The sequence below is a fragment of the Mesocricetus auratus genome, unplaced genomic scaffold, assembly GCF_017639785.1.
Source record: "Mesocricetus auratus isolate SY011 unplaced genomic scaffold, BCM_Maur_2.0 Super-Scaffold_100028, whole genome shotgun sequence".
Classification (NCBI taxonomy): domain Eukaryota; kingdom Metazoa; phylum Chordata; class Mammalia; order Rodentia; family Cricetidae; genus Mesocricetus; species Mesocricetus auratus.
Window position 1 is genome coordinate 14,159,866 of NW_024429209.1, and position 15,282 is coordinate 14,175,147.

Consider the following 15,282-nt stretch of genomic DNA (forward strand, 5'->3'; position numbering starts at 1 on the left):
ACACTGTGCACAGCAGGGAGCCCAGGGAGAGGCACCCAAATCAGAAGCACACCCGTGGACCTGTGCCATTCAGGGCCTCCCACATGCACCCACATGCACCCACATGCACCCACATGCAGCCATGCAGCCGACATGCATGCACATGCACCCACATGCACCCACATGCAGCCATGCAGCCGACATGCACTTTCCATCCCTATTGATCCCAAATGGGTCTTCTAGACCTTTGTTCTACACCCAGCCTCTACACAAGTGGGTGATGCAAGGCAGTGTGCAATCCACACATGTGTGGACACCCACAGGGCACCCACACAGGTGTATCCTGTGAATATGTGTAGACTTTATCCATGCAGCACCCCCCACATGCACCATGCATGACACACTGCACACACACACACACACACACAATACACACCACATACAGCACAGCCCACACACCACACTCACCCCCATACCTACTATAACAAACACAACATGCCACACATACATACATCCCACATACTCACACATACATATACCATACCACACCCCACACACCCTACATACACCAGTTACACATCATACACACACACACACACACACACACACACACACACACCAAGTGATCCAATGCCTTTTTGGATCTCAGGTGCAGTTTCTGCTTTCCGATGCTTGTCTTGGTCAGCCTCTCAGGACTTGGGGACCATAAACCTGCCTGGCAGGGCTGCTCATGCAGAGCGGCCACCTGCTTCGGGGGCAGAGACAGGCTATATTAGCTGTCATCACCTAATAACGAGGTCTGATCTTGAGCCAAGCAAAGCCCACGGGGCACCTTCCTGGAACAAGGGCGTGCTCACACATTGGCACGCACGCACGCACACCCACACGCTCTCTGTCCCAAGCAGGGTGTATGGGAAAGTGGCAGACCCATGTGGGAAGGAAAGACTGAAACTCTGGGGACCTGTGAGTCAGCACAGGGATGGGACAGTTAATGGGTGTGTCTCTCAGCTCCAGAAGGATGACGAGATGGAAGCCTAGATAGAGGCCAGAAGGCAGGTGGGTTAGTCAAGATTCCCCGACTCTACTTGCGAGGGACCAAACCCCAGCGCAGATCAATTCAAGCTAAAAAGAATTCAGTGAGTCACATTAAAGACATTTTAGAGATGGGTTGCTTCAGGCACAGCTGGATCCAGGTGTTTGGATGACCTCTGCTTCCCACATCTCTGGAAGACTGAGTTGACGAGAGGTACTGAACGGCTTTGTGGATGTTAGCTGTTGTGTTCCGCTGTCGCCATGACGATCTCACAGCCCAGGAGCCTTAGGGAAGTCACGCTCTGTCTCCACTGCACAGCCTCTCACAGGAGTTGGGTCTCAGGCTGGAGGCAGGCTGCTGTCACTCTGTTTCTGCAAATTCCCCATCAGGAAGGCCTCTGGGCATAGATAGACCTGGGATTCAGGCTCAGTTCTGTTCTGAAGTGGCATCATATCCCTATGTTTCCCCGCTTGTAAAATAAGGACAACGGCACTTACCTCTTTGGATTTTTTGTTGTTTTGTTGTCTTTTTTTTTAAATAAAATTGATTTTTAAAAGCTAATTTGTGTATGCGAGCCTGTGAACATGTTCTTATGTATGTGCTCATGCGTGTGAAGGTTGATGTCAGTGTCTTCTTCCCCAGATCTCCACATTATTCACTTATTTGTGCTTGTGGGAGGGGTGCATATGTGGGCATGCATGTGTGAAGGGATGTGGAGGCCGGAGGCTGACATTGAGTGTCCCTATTGCTCCAGATTGTAGTTTTTGAGTCAGGCTCTCACTGACCTGGAGCTCACAGAGCTGATAGAGTCGCTGACCAGTGAGTCCCAGGACCCTGCTGTCTGCCTCTGCAGAGCTGGGATTACAGATGTGCACCATGGTCCCTGGCTTTTTATGTGACCTGTAGGGATTGAACTCAGACCTTCATGCTTGTGCAGTGAGCACTTTACCCACTGAGCTACTTCCCCAGCCTCCAACCGATTGCTTTTGAGACAGGGGTTTACTCTGAAGGCCAGGTTAGCCCCAAACTGATTGCTTTTGAGACAGGCCTTCACTCTGAAGGCCAGGTTAGCCCCAAACTGGCACTACTTCTGCCTTAGCCTCCTGCTTGCAAGAGGGTCCTCAGCCAGGGAGAGCCTAGATTCGTGTCCAGGCATCTGGCCATGCAGCTGGACTCTGTGACCCTGAGGTAAGATTCAGGGTGTCCATGCAGGTGCCTTGAGTTGGAGGCTTGTGAGAGGCGACCTCCACCCTGCCTCAGTTTTCCTCCCTGGTGAAATGACGTTTACGTCTATGGACCAAAGAGAGAGGTGGGCTAAAAAAGAGTCAAAGTGACTTATAGATGGCGTCACACGTGTGTGTGTGTGTGTGTGTGTGTGTGTGTGTGTGTGTGTGTGTGTTGGGAGCCTACTCTGTGTTTAGGGTGTTTGGAGGGGCTGACTTTCCACTTCTGACAGATCTCTTTCCAGTGTCTAGCCCCGCATAAGTAGACAAGGTCATGATGGCCTGCTGTGGAGAGACCACAGCGGTGACAGAATAGTGATGGGGGGCAGGAGACATCCAGGCTGTGAGTGCCCAAGGTGAGGCAGAGGCCTGCAGGTACTCCTAAGTGTGGGACGTCAGTCCAGGCTGGAAGAGCCGTCAATGCCAAGATCCTGAGGCTGGAGCAAGCAAGGCCTCCTGGTGACAGGAAGGCCAGGTCCAGCCCCACCACAGGCACCTGGGGAGCAGCCTTGTCCTCCAGACTCCCTGCCTGTCCCCCAAATGCAGAACCAACCTCAGACTGGCATCGCCTTCCTGAGCCAACCCAGCTGCTGTCCTGCCTCGCTTAATTAATGACAAATGGCGTTTTTCATCCTCACTTAAATATGTAGCGGACGCTCAGCGGGCTGCTACCATCAGCGGACTGCTACCTGGCGTGGGATGGTGCGGGCCTGTGGACCACCAGCCTTTGCTGTGCCAGGTCCTTGCTCTGTGTCCTCTCCTGGCCTTTATGCCTTCACCTGTGGAGTGGAGACAGCCTATGGAGGGTCTGTGGGCGATCATGCCCACCCCCCTGCCTGGTTCAGGACAGTCCTGGCCTCTGCCAGGGCGTGTGAGGCCTCAGCGCAGGATTCTGTCCTTGCATGAGAAGGGTGAGACAGTTAACGTCTCGCAGACTGTGGGAGGATAGAGGGCATCCATTCCTGGGATCGGTAGACTAGGCTCCAAGTGTCCAGCCTCCGTGAGCTCGGTGCACTGCTACCTTTAGCTGGGGCCTCCTTCCACACCAGAGACAGACAGCAATGCGTCTCAGGCTGTCTTTGTGGGACCGGTACACCGTCACCCTCTGGGAGCTGGGTGTGTGGATGGTGATGTTCTGGGAGAGTAATAGTGCTTCCTGTCCACTGAGACCTCCCTGGGTCCTTCCTGCAGTCCCTCTTTCTGAGTCCCCGCCTCCTGAGAGAGGTGTGGCTCTGCTGCTTGCACAGGAGCATTGAGGCTCGACTTGAACCCAGGCCTGCTGGGCATGCTGCAGGAACCGGCGGCATCTCAGAATGTTTGTGGTTCATCGCCTTCTGACCTCCCGGCATCCTGCACTGCAGCCTGTAGAAGGTGGCAGTCATTCTGTTGCCCCTGGCAGGTGTGTCCAGACAGAAGCATGGTGGGGGCGTTTGGCATCAGAGATGTCTGCCGAAGGATCTGGGAGCAGTAGTGGAGAAAAGGGGGCTGGAGGACCAAAGTTAGGACCTAGGGAGCTGCGGTTTCTGAGAGGCTCTTCAGAGCTCTGTCTCCACTGAGCCAGGCCACCAGGCCACCAAGCCTGCACCCAATGCCATCCTTTAGTCCCCATCTCATCCGGCACCCCAAGAGTAGCATCTCCTTGTCTCCTCACTCCTACCCTACTTGGACCCTGCTCTGTGCGGTCAGGGGGTGCCCCCAGTGCCCAGGCAATGATGTCCTGCCTTGGTGGAACTTCCGCTGTCCCTGCACTGTCCCCCAAACCCTGCCGGGCACCTCCATTTCAGCCTGGATTTCTCAGCCCTCATATCGCATGGCTACCTCCATCTTGGCCCAATAGTCACCCGCTATGGAGGCCATCCCTGACTCCCCACCCTGCCTCCAAGAAAAAGCTGCTGTTCTTACATACCATGCTGACACTCCCAGAATGCAGTCCACACTGGCCAGAAGGTTTCTCAAGCACCCTGAGTTCTCACTGGTTCCCCCTTACCTAGGCTCTCTCTCTGGTCCCACCTCTGGGTTCAATTCTAGATAAGATCTCTGTGGGCCAAAGGTCCCCTGGCCTCTGTGTCCCCTGAGCTTTCCTGCATTAGCACTCAGACCCTGTGTCGTTCTGGCTGCTGATACCCTGGGGTTAGTGGGTACTGTCCAACACCCTGAGCTCCCCAAATGCTATAGGACTCTGCTGCCAGTAACATCTCTGACTGTTCTTCAAGCAGACAAGCATCCCTTTGGACAAAGCTGTCGGCTGGCTCTCATGAAGGACTGACAGGGGTGTGTATGGTCAAGTCGCACCTCAGTTGCTTTCTGGCTGTGTGTTCTGGGGTGGGTTGCTTGGTGTCTCTGGGACTCATTTCCCACTGAACCATATAGAACTTGTTTTCTGGGTTTATTCCCATCAGGCTTCGTGGACACACGCGGATGCCTGCCCCAGGGCCTTTGCACAGGCTGTTTGTTTGCTTCTCTGAAATGTCTTTCGTCCTGGCTTTGCCTGGGAAGTCTAGTGCTGTCTCCTCAGGAAGCCGTCCCTGATCTCTCCAGGGCACCCTCACTGGTTTGTGGTTTTCAAGCTTCAGACTCCCATCTGACCACTGATCCTGCCAGGCTCCAGTCAGGGACTGTTTTCACCTCTGTCATTGTCACTCATACAACATGAACACTGTTGGAAGATGCTAGTCACCAGGGTCACCTGTGCTGTGACCTTGGCCTTTTCACCCTTTGAATGAGAAAGCTAGGTCTACAAACGTTCCCTCCCAGCAGGCTTCACACTCCCCTCTCCATCCATGCTGGGCGCTGGGCCCACCCAGGCAGGGAGGTAGGGGACACCCCTGTGATATCAGTGTGGGGGTCTCTGAAGGCTTAGGGTCAGGATCCCTCCCTCCCTCCAGGCAGCCCCTGGTGGAAGCCATTGGGCTCTCCACACATACCACTGTCTCTGTCCCCACACCCTGCCTGTCACCATGGATGGCTGTCAGGATTTCCTCTCACTGTCCCAGCCAGGGCCACACCTGTCATAACAGCACTGTCACCCTACCTTGTGTGTCATTCTCCCATGACTGCTCGCCCAGCAGTGGGGTCTTCCAGGCAGACTGGACCTCTGTCGTCCTGGTTGCATGTGCTGCTGAGGTGACCGAGGGAAAGCAAGTGGACTAGCTGACTCAGCTTCTCAGCTTGCACGCACAGAATCGACTCAGGACTGTGAAACGCCTTTCGGCAGAGCGCTGCCCGACTTGCACAGGGCCCGCATCCCACCTCCAGCGTGGGGGAAGGAAAAGCGCATCTCAGGCTGACAATACACAGGAGACGCCCTAGCCACGCAGGGAAAGCTCTTCTATTGTGTAACGCTTCTCAGTCTTCCACTATGTTCCGCTGAGCACAGCAAAGGCCACGGGGAGACCCGGAAAGGCTATCACTATGCAAATACGCTTTGAAAGCTCCAAACACTGAGCGGTTTCTTGTAGCTGGGGGCTGGGGGTGGGGGCGCATTTAGAAAATCAGCTCAGGCGTGGAGCAGGACTGCAGCGACTCCCCCCAAAGAGGAGCTATGTGGGAGCAGTGTGGTTCACCCCCAAACAGAAGCAGTCACCAGGAGAAGGCAGAGAGAGGGTCAACACTCCCAATCTCTGCATCAGACTCTAGAGGAGAGAATTCACTGAACCAAAAGCAGCCCAGGGGGATGTGAGCCAAAGCCTTTCCCACTGAAGTCAGGGCAGCGCAGATCTCCACTGGGGTAAAGTCGCCCAACCACAGGGGACTTTGCCAACAGTCCCTTTAAAGTGTTTGTTTTTCTGATTGTGGTGACAATGGCATGCTTATTGTTAAGCCGCCTTCAATAACTCAGAAAAGTATTTAAAACAGTGGCTCCAACCCGGACTTGTTTTGTCCCTAGAGGAGCATGTGGCAATGTCTAGGGACATTTGGGGGTTATGTTGGGGGCAGGGTGTCTCTGGCATCTAGTGGATAAAAACCCAGACTCCACACCATTCTCCAAGGCTTAAAGTGACCCAGCCAACCCATGTGCTCGGTGCCAAAATGTAGGCAATGGGGTTTAAAGATATGAAGAACCTTCTAGTGGCACAAGCCTGACATCTTAGCACTTGGGAGACTGAGGCAGGAGGATTGTCGTGAGAGCAACACGTGAAGACCCTGTATCAAAACAGAATGCGTGCCAAGCTTTCGCAAGCCTAAAAGCCTGAATTCCATCCCCAGACTCACGTGTTCTCTACAGATGGAGAGACAGCTCAGAGGTTAAGAGCACGAGTTGCTCATCACACTATGACCAAAAGTAACTTAGGGGAGGGAGGGGCTTATTTGACTTTCACTTCCAGGTCACAGCTCATCACTGAGGGAAGTCGCAGCAGGAACTTGAAACAGAAACCAATGGAGGATGCCCCTTCCTGGCTCTTCTGGGGCTCACGCATAGTTCAGCTTTCTTATAAAACCCAGGACCACCTGCGCAGGGAATGGTGCCGCCTGTGGTGGGCTGGGTCCTCCTGCGTCAACTAACAATCAAGGCAATCCCTCCAAGCAGCCCCACAGATGTGCACTTAGGCTCCTCTCAGACTCTAAGCTGTGTCTGTTTGCCAGTTAAAGATAACTGGGACACCACCCGAAGGGGGAAGGAAAACCAACTCCAGAGAGATGCGCCAAGGCTCGCCACATGCGTGTAAACACACACATACACTAATAAAAAAAAGCTTTCAAATACCCCCAAGTCCTTCCACCAGGAGAACTTGTGACGGCCTCTCCACATCCACTTTGGGGTTTATCCTCTCAGCCTGCACAGATGGCTTGAGACTCCGTGAGTTGTGGGGTCTCTAAAGCCACTTTATTATTTTATTTATTATTTCTCTTTTGGCCATGGTGCAGGGGACCGAACTCAGGCAGGCATGTGGTCACTGAGCTACAGACCAACCACTATTTTGTTTTTTGTGTTTTGTTTTTTGAGACAGGGTTTCTCTGGGTAAGCCTGGCTGTCCTGGAACTTGCTTTGTAGACCAAGCTGGCTTTGAACTCACAAAGATCTGCCTCTGTCTCCCAGGTGCTGGGATTAAAGGTGTGCACCACTACTACACAGCTCCAACCACTATTTTTAATACAGTATGACTCTGAGTGTTTTTTCTTGTCGTTGTTGTTGTTTAGAGATAGGATCGCACTGTGTAGCCGAGGCTGATTTTGAACTCATGGTGACCATCTTGTCTCAGCCTCCCCAGTACCCAATCAGGTGTTTACTGCTGCACCTAGCTGGTTTAGTAGTCTGATTTTTCATCTGTGATACATATGTTTACTTAATCACCTCTATAATTTAGTATTTCAGGTCACTGATGCTTTACTTTCATGAACAAAGCTATACAGACAGCTCTTGTCCCTGGAGGGTTTGTGAACTGTTGTATGTTGAGTTGAAAGGCCCAACAGCCCCCAACATTTTCATGACACTTTAGAGCTTCTGGCCTTTGACTATTATGTGTGAGGTCAGTCTGCCCCCAGGGACCCGGTGCCTTCCCTCAGCATAGAAAGGGAGGCCTACTTCCTCACAGCCCTGAGCTGTCCAGTCTGATATGTGCCATCTGATAGGTGGAAAACATCATGATAGCTTTTATTTGTATCCTTGGCTTGTCAGAGCAAAACTTGTCTTCATATGTTCACTGCCTTTAGTAGTTTTTCTTTGGTGACTAGTTGGTTTCATGTTTACCTTGTCTTATTGTATTGCAAGAACTGTTTGCATATTAAGGATATGAGCTCTTTCTGAGAGTTCCACACTTCGCTAATTTAACATCCTTCCTTCCTTGCTTTCGAAGATTGTGCCTGAAGTTCCCTGGAGCATTTCACGATGTGCGTTGGGAAACAGCTCTGGTGACCAGCCGCCTAGCAGCACCCCCAGTTCCGGCTCATTGCTCTCAGCCTCTGCCCACCCTGTGTCATTCACCCCGGCTCTTTTGCTGCCACCCGGCAGATGGTTTTCCTGGCTGGGAGCAAGTTTCATTTTCACCTTCCCACTGGCCCAGTGCCCTGAGACTGTTTACATAAGAAACGGTTTGATTATACTGTGCAGCCAATGGCAGCCTTCCTCAGAAGGGGGGGGGGGAGGCAGGAACATATAATCAAAGCCATTAACTGCACACAAAGCCTCACAGCCCACTCTGGGGTTTCCTACCATCCCTAATGACAGTTTTCCAGGGAAAAATAAAAACAGGGTTATGGCCTCCTACTAAAAACGTGTTAAGATACAGCCTTTTGAAAGGAGACTGTGGCTTCAGCCTTTTCAACTTAAAATCCCAGCACTGGAACTCACCAGCTTTGGGAAAAGTCTTTTCAATACCAGATCTCTTGTAAAAGCACCATCTTCGAGGTTCACAGAGAGGGCTCAGCTACACAGACCAGAAACCCCCACCAAAAGTTCTCCCTCCAAAGAACTAAGGATCTGTAGTTTCTCTCACAGGGTCCTTCAGTCTTGAGATGTGATGAAAATCAAGGACTCGTGTTCTTTCTGCTTTCCCTGCACCCATCCTCAGATGGTATGGACGCTCTCATGAGTTCATCAAGGAGCTGCAGGCATCACCACGGAGCTGCAGGCATCACAGACAACACCCCCAAAGATGGGGATGGCTATTCCTTCTCACACGTCTCCTTTTTATGAGCTGCCCCCTAGACTTCCCATTATATCACAGGTCTAAGTCCAAGTCAGTCATCACTGGGGCAGGAAACTGTCTCAAACTGGCTTATGCCTATGGCAACTTGCTTGGGGGTGAGGGAGAAGAGGGGACACTTCTCTGAGCACACAGGCAGACACCCACTTGACAGAACGGATTCCTGCTAGGAGAGAAGGTGTGGGCAGGGTCGGTCATGGGCATAACTCCCGGCAATCATTTGGGGCATGAAGGCCAGATGTGGCAAACTCTAGCAACCGTGGCCCATACAGAACTCCATACGGGAGGATCACTGCCATCATAGGCCAGACCGTCCCTTAATGCGTCGGATTCCGAATCCAAGCCTGAGGTTTCTCGTGCAGAGAGCCCATAGGACCCTCACATTCAACAGCCCTTGAAGATCATACCCACCCCATCTGTCACTTAACTTACCGAGGTCAACAGCTCTGGAGACTTCCTGCTGTCCCTACCCTCTGGGCCTGAACCACCACCTCCATTGCCACTTTCCGAGGACCTTGGTGGCCTCCCTGCTACCACTTGGCCTACTATGACCTGTGCCACCCCCTTCCTGTTCCGTCCTGTCTTCTCTTTCAGAAAAAAGCTCCTCTGCATCCTCCCCTCCCCCTTCTGCATCTTCCCCTCCCCCTCCTGCATCCTCCCCTCCCCCTTCTGCATCCTCCCCTCCCCCTTCTGCATCCTCCCCTCCCCCGCACACACTCATTTAGACCCCACAGCCGCAGTCGCTGCCTCTTGCCATTGAACTGGTCTGTGTGAATGTATATACAGCTCAGCCTGCCTCACTGAGGACTCTGCCAGGCTCAGAGTGGGAGTCGGGGTTTTGTTTTGTTTTGTGATTGTGGCTTTGATCTTACTGAAGGAAGGAATGGACACGGGCCGGGCTGTGGCCCAGTTGGTAGAGCATTTGCCTGACATGCATTCAGCCCTGCATTTGATTCTCAGCACCCCATATGCCAGGCATGGTGGTGCACCACTGTAATCCCAGGAAAAAGTCTGTGTCAGCCTGACTGCATAGACAGCAAAGGCCAACTTGGGCAAGAAAGAAAAGGGTGGTGTGTGTCGGAGGGGGGGGGAAGGGTCTGTGCACCTCTCTGTAGTCTGGACAGTCTTTCCAAGAAACCTAACCACTGTACTTCCCTGCCTACAGTCTCTGTGGCTCCTTGTACCCTCAAGTTAGTCCAGGGGCTTGAGTGGCTTTCTGGAGGGACTCTACCCATCCTGTCACAGCTCCTGTATCCTCACTCACAAACTACGCTCAGAGCTCCCGCCTCCCTTGGGTGCCCCAGAGCCTCACGGTCTATCTGCTCCTGCACCGGGCTCTGCTCTGTGCCTCTCCTGGAGACCCAGCTTCCGTCCGCCCATCCACTCTGCCACAGCTCAAAATGGCTGCTCTGGCCCCTCTGTCACACCTCCATTCCAGTCAGTGGGAAGTGAGAGTCATTTCTGTTTACTGAAGGGCGGTGGAAGAAGCAGAGGGCAGACCCCAGATGGGATCCACGTGCGTGTCCTGGGTGCCTCTGATACCTTACACTCAACACTCAGGCTCACCGGGGTGCCGGTGGCCAGGGCAGCCGGTTCGTTCATCCGGACAGCAGTCCCCAACGCTGGGGCCTGTCGGCACCCTCCTGACAGGGTGTCCCGGGAACTCACTCAGAGTCAGGGCAGAGTCCCCAGAGGGCCCCTAGCTGCCTGGTCCCTGGCCAAAGCACTTCCTGCCCTGCCCAGGGTTATACAGCCTGGACCCTGCAGGAGGTGCCCCTGGTCTGCTGGGTCCCCTGCCCCTGCCACTCCACCTCTGGTCTCAGTCTGGAAATGTCTTTACTGCCCCTTAAAGCCCACGCAGGTGTCTCCGTCCTGGGTGCAGCTCAGATGCTCTCCCGGGTGCACAGGACTCTGCCCGTGTCCTTCCCTCCCTAGGCTCTTCCCCTGGAGGGTTGCCGTGAGGAAACAGGGCTTGCCGGCCGCTGCCTCCGCTGGATTCAGAGCCCAGCATCGGCAGGACACTCAGTCACAGCAAAGGATCCTTCTCCATATTGGTCACACCCACCTCACTGCACCTCCTGACTCACTGCCCAGTCAGAACCATCATTCCCATTTCACAGCTGGGAAAATCAAGACCCAGACAGATGAGGCCTAAGAGGTGGGGGTGGAGGGCAGGTTTTGGATTCGAGGCCAGGTTTCAGAATGAGGAAAATATAGACTGCAAGGAAAAGGAATGGTCTTGAACTTGGCCCTGGAAGCTTGGGTGTCCATATCTGTCAATCAGAGCTCCTTCAGCCTGGGTGGCTCTGTCCCCCAGGACATGCTTACACTTATACACAGACATCCATGGCTGTTTCGATGAGGAAGGAGACTACTCCTAGGAGACTACTCCTAGAATGTAGCACAGAGAGGCCCCTGGGGTGCCCACAGCCCGTTGAAGTGAAGGATTTGACTCTGATGCTGATTATAAGATAAAAGTTAGGCTTCAGTGAAGCCGAGGGTTCAGGATTTCTATTGAAATTAGAGAAGGACAATAAAGTCAGAAAAGGGAACAAATAACTCAAGGAACACAGTGGCCGCATCATTTTAAAAGGCACATGAGGATCAGTACCACACACAACCAGGGAGGAAACAGGATTATAATGGTGTGCTCCAGGATGGAAGGGCTCTGGGGCTCCATGACAGGCAACCATCACTTTGCAGGAAAGTGCCAGGCTGTGTGTGGAATGGGCTTTGTAAAACGCTCCCTGGGCTGGTATGCTAACAGTCAAGATTCTGGCAGGAAAAAAGAAAAAAAAGCAACTGTCCAGGGACAGGGGTGGGGGGCGGGTGGAGGAGAGGCAGGGGGGATGGGGCGGGGGGGGGGGGGGGAGGCTGGCACAGCCGGGTGCGGCTCGCTGCGATGTGAGGTGAGCTGACCGAGCAATGTGGCCTGACTCCAGATGCCTGTCATGGGGTGAAGACTGAAGCCAGCTGCAGAGCCAGGCATGTGGGAGAAACCCGAAGCAGACACCAGTATGTCCTCCACTGCCCTCCCTCAGCACGAGACCCTGCTGCCTTCCCAGTGTCCCCTAGCCATGAGGATGTCATGTGTGACAGTCAGTAAGGTGGGAGCAGAAAGCCCCCAGGTGGACTCTGAAGAGGCCAGCTCTCCCTGCTGGGATGTCGCCCTGCACACCCGGCTTGCTCAGCAACCCTGCCAGGAGAGGGGCGCAGCCCAAGCAGGGAAGTGGCCCTCCACCCAAGTGGGTCATCAGCGACAACCCTGAGCATGTCCACCAGCTGGGACCCGTCCCCGCACATCCACAGGCCTCTCAGACCCAAGAGTGACGAGAGCGTGCTTGTATAGGCCTCTGGGGGCCTGTCCTTTTTCCTTGCAGCCAAACACTGTCCCTGCCATGTGGCCAACACATGCTCCTATGTCTCTGGCCCCAGGACAGAATCGCATCCAAGCACTGGATATACAGCTAAAGACTTTTTCAAAAAAGTTTCTTTAAAGATGTGCTTGTTATTTTTGCATTTGTGTAAGCATATATGCATGTGTGTCTATCTGAGTTTGTGGGCACCACCTGAATGCAGGTGCCCCTGGGGTCCAGCAGAGGGCGTTGGATCCCCTGGAGCTGGAGTTACAGAAGGCTGTGAACTACACAGTGAGAGTGAGTTCTGGGAGCCGAATTCTGGTTGTGGAAGAGCAGTATGTGCACTAATGTCTTAGCTAGATCCTCAGCCACATGGGTAAAGACTTTTGGAAATACAGTGGAAATCTAGGTATGAGGGTGCCCAGCTCTTACCCCAGCACTCAGGAGGCAGAAGCAAGCAGATCGATGTGAGTTCAAGGCCAGACTGCTCTACTTAGTGAGTTTTAGGCTATCCAGGGCTACATAGTGAAACCTTGGAGAGAAAGGGAGGGAGAGAGAGAGAGAGTGTGTGAGTCACACAGCCCACTGCCCAGGCAGCACCCTCCTGGACACAACTACCTCGGTTCACCCATTGATTAGTCCCTGTCCCTTCTGACCTAAGCATGCCCACATGCCGCACCACAACCTGCTGCAAAAGAGCCACGGTAGTAGATTTGGAGGGAAGGCTCCACCTCCCAGAAGAGAAGCCTTGAACCGGGAAGGGAGGCTTGGTCAGCGCAGCTGACCTCATGAAGCAGCCTCTGTCTCTGTCCTCCAGCACGGACATGCGATGGCCCCCTCCCCCAGGAGGTGGCCTGGCCACTGTCCCTGTTGTCTGTCCTTTTCCCAGAAGTGGGAGGCCGGCTCCCTTTATCTCCAGGCCAAAGTTCCCCCCCCCCCCCAGGGAAGAGGAGGGATGTCACCTGTCATCATGGGGCTGGTGAGTCACCTCCTGCTGGATGGGGGCCACAGCCTGCCTGACGGATGCCTCCAGCCTCCCAGCTCAGGGGTGGAGGGGTGTAGAGTAAGAGTCTTCCCTGACGATGGACACCTATCATCCCCAGGATGCCGGCCTGCACCCAGGCCACGGGAGTGAAGGATCTTGGCTTTCGTGTCCTTACCTAGTGACTTAAGAGACATGGTCCCTTCTCCAGCCCCACCACACATTTGGCACACACAGTCTGCTCTTAGTGACCATGAGAGGCGTGGGAGGCCATCTTGCTCCAGCAAGGACCACCCTGAAAACCAGCGCAGTAGTGAGGCTGTCTGCTTTGTTCTCTGTGTTTTCTTTTGGGAATGGCTTGGGGAGGCGACAAGCCATGGAGGCCCTGAAAGTGTAAAGGGGACTCCGGAGAGCTTCTGGGTGCAGTCACCAAGGGTGAAGACCAGCCGACATGAAGAAGGGTGGTGGTTGCTCCGGGAAGGGTCTGCGTAGAGGGCTGGCATGTGCAAAGGCCCCGAGGCTGCAGGAAGCTGACGCAGGAGCAGCGCAGCACATGCAGCAATGCAGCACATGCAGCACATGCCCCTAGCTTGTGACCGCTGCCTCCTTCTTTGATTCCACAGGTGAGAAGAGTCAACACCCAGAGTGGTTAAGCGACTGATCCAAATCATCCAACTTGTACGCAGCACCCTCACCCCCATCAGAGGGCTGGGTGCAGAGTCCTGTTCTTGGCCTTGGCTTGTTGATCCTGTAGTCACCAGGCCAGAGTTGAGGTGGAGAGGAGATGGTCCCAAGAGTGGGCAGGGGTGGATGGCAGCGGGAGTGGCCACAGAGCAAGAACACGGCTTGGCTTTTGCCTCTCCTGGTGATGCAACTTGTCCCCTGTGTGTCTTAGTTTCCCCAGTCGTGGAAGGAGATGATACAGTGTAATTAGAGGCCTGAGCTGGTTAGTCTGTGGGAGGTTCTAGAGACTTAGTACGTGCCTACTATGCACAGGCTGAAGTTCTTGCTCTATTGCTTCAAGTCGAGGGCCTGCCTATGTGTGCATTGACCTTGGGGTCCTGGAGTCCCAGTCCCCTGCCCGTGTGTGCATTGATCTTGGGGTCCTGGAGTCCCCTGCCTGTGTGTGCATTGATCTTGGGGTCCTGGAGTCCCCTGCCTGTGTGTGCATTGATCTTGGGGTCCTGGAGTCCCCTGCCTGTGTGTGCATTGATCTTGGGGTCCTGGAGTCCCTTGGCTGCTTTGTCTGAGGGTTTCTCACTCATCTGCCCCGAGCTGACAATTTCTCAGCCCATGTGGGGACTGTGGTACCTGACCCAAAGTGCCAAAATGACCCCAGTGGTGGCTGTTATGGATCCGCAGCAGGTTCTCAGGGAGCCAGGGAGTCACTGTAGCAAGAGTTCAGAAGCCATAGGAAGCTGAGGGACAAGTATGAAGTCTCCTTACCTGTGTTCCATGTGGCCCCAGCAAGGGGCAAAGGGACTGAGAATGTGCCAAAGAATCTCACAGGCCTGTGGAGTTGACAGTGGGACTCCCGATGACTCCTCACTGACATGTGCTTGTGCAGTCCGCTGGGATTGGCTGGGGCCTCCACTTAGGAAATCGCCCTGCTTGGTTCTCAGTCAGAATTCATCAGAGCAAGCCCGCATAGCTTGTCTTATTCATTAAGTTCAGCTTTAGTTTTTTGTTTTGTTTTTGTTACCTTAGGCAGTTCTCACACTGTAGCCCAGGCTAGCCTAGAACTCTACTGATACTCCTGACCTGGGGTTACAGGCATGAACCATCATGTCCTGCTTTTCCACTCTTCTTAAAAAGCAAAAAAGCTTGGGGCTGGAGAGATGGCTCAGAGATTAAGAGCACTTGTTGCTCTTGCAGAGGTCCTGGATCCAGCCCCAGCACTCACAAGGTGGCTCACAACCATCTGTAACTCCAGTTCCTGGGGATCCAATGCCCTCTTCGGGTCTCTGAACACCGTGTACCTGTGATGCACAGACACACATGCAAGCAAAACACCCAGACACAGGAAATAAAAATAAACAAAGTCTAGCTAGGCAGTGGTGGT

General features: G+C 53.7%; 1 long non-coding RNA gene across 1 annotated transcript; it reads right to left on the reverse strand.

Annotated features, from left to right (window-relative positions):
• Positions 1-1,120: 1,120 nt before the first annotated feature.
• On the reverse strand, positions 1,121-5,837 carry LOC110341714. The gene is made up of 2 exons (XR_005871604.1): positions 5,267-5,837; positions 1,121-3,693 (listed from the first exon to the last, which is right to left on the reverse strand). It is a non-coding gene; the product is annotated as an uncharacterized LOC110341714 (long non-coding RNA).
• Between the last annotated feature and the right edge of the window lie 9,445 nt (positions 5,838-15,282).